A 3,907-nucleotide genomic window follows, 5' to 3' on the forward strand; every position below is an offset into this window, starting at 1 on the left:
AGGCCCTGCGGAACTGTAACAGGTCCCGCAGGGCCCTGATTTCATCCGGGAGCTTGTTCCACCAGATAGGAGCCGCCACCGAAAAAGACCTGGCCCTTGTGGCAGCAAGCCTGACCTCTTTAGGGCCTGGGGTCACTAGGTGGTGTTGTGACCCCGAACGAAGTGCTCTTTGGGGCCTATATGGGGAAAGGCAGTCCCTCAGGTATGCCGGACCCTGGCCATATAGGGCTTTAAAGGTAAGCACCAGCACTTTGAAGCGAATCCGGAATGCTATAGGCAGCCAGTGCAGCGCTTTCAGCACAGGCTGAATGTGGTCCCCTTTAGAGGCACCAACAACCAGCCTGGCCGCCGCATTCTGCACCAGCTGGAGCCTCCGAATTTGCGACAAAGGCAGCCCCATATAGAGAGCGTTGCAGTAGTCTCACTCTAGCCTCGAGGTAACCGTCGCATGGATCACTGTGGCCAGGTCTTCGTGGCTAAGGAAGGGGACCAACTGCCGCACACTCTGGAGTATCTAAAACAAGTATATTGTATATCTTTTTACAGTCTTTTTATGAATAGAATTATTGATTAATATCTAAATATCTAAATAGATGATCATTTTCAATGAAAGTTAACTTGTGTTTAAGCTTAAAGGTAATTTTGCAAATGTATGTATGATCACCATCTCTTGGGTTTTTAAAGGGTTTTCTTTACTTTCTCCCTTAGATTGTAGTTTCCCTTTCCTAATTTTCTGTTTGTAGTTATTAGAAAAGCAATTAAAAAATCCTTCGGAGGGCCAAAAAAAAAAAAAGTAGGTTTGCAGTGTACAGATACACACCTGAACAGCATACTCAAGATTGCTACAGCACAGACAATTTGATGCAATTATTCAGAGCAAGAGGTGTCAGTTCTCAGAGACTGTTAGAGACAAAATATTGCAAGGGGGCTAGTGTTTTAAGCATGTTTTATTTAAAGTTAAAAAATATTTAATTGTGTTTGTGTCCTTTATATTTGTATCTCCGCTACCTGGCATTAAATTTTATGACACACATGGCCTGGCCCAACAAGGTCTCATTTATGCCAGATGTGGCCCTCATAACAAATGAGTTCGACACCCCTGTGTAGGATTTTCAAGGCAAGAGACGTTCAGAGGTGGTTTCCCATTGTCTGCCTCTGTGTAGCAACCCTGGTATTCCTTGGTAGTCTCCCATCCAAATACTAACTGGGGCCAGCCCTGCTTAGCTTCCAAGATCTGATGGGACTGGGATAGCTTGGGCTATCCAGGTCAGGTCAGGGCCTACATAAAAGCTTATCCCACAATAAATTATGTAGCCTTTAAAGTGCTCCAAAGCTGTCATATTGTAAGCAAACTGAAGTAAAAGAAAGATGAGAAATAAAATGGTGGGGGTAGCTATCAGATATTCTGATATTCCTTTGGAAAACCTAATCAGTGCTTGCATCCTGGCCTGATTTAAGCATGACTTTGGCAATGCAATTTGTACAACTTCAGGGTCTTGCTTAAACCCACAAAACCCTTACTTGTGCCTACTTTGCACACCAAAAATCTGTAGCCCTTGTGAATAGTATGCTAAGTGTGCAAATTTAGCACACATAGATGCTTTGCAGAGGTTGCAGCAGATTTTAATGAGATGTTCGGCCTGTGGAAAGTCCAAGCAGAAAGCTTTTTGTGTTGTCATTGCCATGATCCATACCTTAGGTGCAATCCTCTGCACACTTAGCTGGGAGTGCCAGTGCCACTGAACTCAGTAGGGTTTACTTTTGAATAAACATGCGAAGCTGCCATTAAGTTATTTACTATAAAAGTTTTACCCCAATTATTATATGGAGCTCCTTTGTCCCTCCTGGCAAATTTGACCTTACTTGAAAGAACGCAATCAAAATTTTTAAGAGCTATTTTTCAAGTTCCACCAAGTGTTTCAAATGCTGCAATCCGCTTAGAGGCTGGCCTGGTCACGGTGGAGGCAAGATTGTGGATTGCTGCATTTCATTATTGGTTAAAACTGATTTTCTTATCCACTGGCCTTTCCCATACTATGATTACTGGCTACTATAAGGTAGCACCCTGTGAACTGCTCTGAGACCCGCTAGGGGTTACGAGCGGTATATAAGTCACATGTAAAAATAAAAAATAAATAAAAAAAATTCCATTAAACAAGCCGTAAAGCAACAGGCAGGAGGCTGGTAGAAGTAAGTATTTACAGAGATAGATGTTGAACGACAGATGGACGTGAGTAGGATTAGGAGCCCTGTATTTGATGTAAGTACACTTAATAAGATAACTTTGAGATCTTATATCAAATATTTAGATATTTGCAACCACAGAAGAATTTTTACCCTATTAAGATACAACGCCTTACCCTCAGCCATAATGGAGGCGAGATATACTAGAACACAGAGGAAAAGTTGTATATGTGGGTTGGGAGCTGACGAAACATTGGAACATGTAATTTTTTATTGTATTATATATCAAAACATTAGGGAAGTTTTGATCAAGCCTATAGTTAATTCCTTTCCAGGTCGTAATAGAAGCATACTTTTGTCAACTATGCTGGCAGGGGATAACCAAAAGCTGACTAGGATGGTTGCCAAATTTGGTTGGTTGGCATACCAAACTAGGAAAGAAATAAAGTACAGATAGGCCTAAATCTAATTTCTGATCTTAATATTGATTTTATCATGTCTGTATTTTAACACTTTTAGATTCTTATTTATAATTTTAGATGCCATAATATTTTATAATTTTATTGCTCCCCTATCTGTACTTATCTGTCTTCTATTATACTGGTCTATGACCGTAATAAAGGCTTGTTGTTGAATAAACATGCGAGAGGTTCAGCAACCACAAAATGCTCTTTTTACTCAGAGAACCCTTTGTAGAAACAAGCCCCAAGGTTATATGATCACACAACCAAAGTACAGGTAGAAGCCTCTCTGTGGTAGGGTGAACAACCGGAGGACATGCACTCCTGAGTCTACCCCCATCTTTTATCCAATCAAGGACCAATCTAAGCAAGACGAGTGCCGAACAACACAATAAAATAATTCGGTAGTCAGGTAGTCAACAGCGATTCAGCAAGTCTGCGCCTCTCAGCAGGTAACACCACCAGAGAGGGTTGCCAGCAATGCTCCCTCTAAGCTGTGGAGTCTTGTGAGCAAAAATTCTTTGTGAACTGCTGGCATTAAAGCTGTGAGCCAGCGATTTGGCTGCTGCATAAATTACTTTGCTCCGGAGCCATCCTTCCTGAGCCAAGACAAAAATATGTGAGCCGGAGGCGAAAAACCTGTGAGCTAGCTCACACTAACTCAGCTTAGAGGGAACACTGGTTGCCCGCTCTGGGTTGGGAAATCCCCGGAGATTTGGCGGTGGAGCCCGGAGAAGGCAGAATGTGGGGAGGGGAAGGATTTCACAGGGAATTTGATTCTATATTGTCCACCCTCTGAAGCTGCTGTTTCCTCCAGGGAAATTGATCTCTATGTGGATATTGCTTGCAATTCCGGGAGATCCGTATCCATCACCTGGAGGCTGGCAACCGAGGGACTCGAAAGCTTGCACGCGTTTCGTATGGAAAAAGTTATTGCGTGGATTTTGTTTCTTAGCAGACCTGCCGGGAACAGTAGAAAAACGGGAAGGGCTTCGTAGTAATAAGGCGGAGACAGGGAAGCCCTTCCTCGACGACGGCATTGGAGAGAGAGAGAGAAAGACAGAGAACGTAGACTTCCAAGGTACGAGCCACGTCATGAGGAAGGAGGGGTCGCGTCCCTCGAGGAGGAGAAGGGGGCGTGGCACCAGCACCCCACCTGGACGGGTTTTCCTTCCACGTCGAACCCCAAAGGGAAGGCCAGCCAATAGCCCGCGAGGGGGGCGTGGAAAAGTGACACGTACAGGGTTCAGAGGTGACATGAA

Source organism: Gekko japonicus, unplaced genomic scaffold, assembly GCF_001447785.1.
Source record: "Gekko japonicus isolate JY-2015 unplaced genomic scaffold, Gekko_japonicus_V1.1 scaffold359, whole genome shotgun sequence".
In the NCBI taxonomy this organism is placed as follows: domain Eukaryota; kingdom Metazoa; phylum Chordata; class Lepidosauria; order Squamata; family Gekkonidae; genus Gekko; species Gekko japonicus.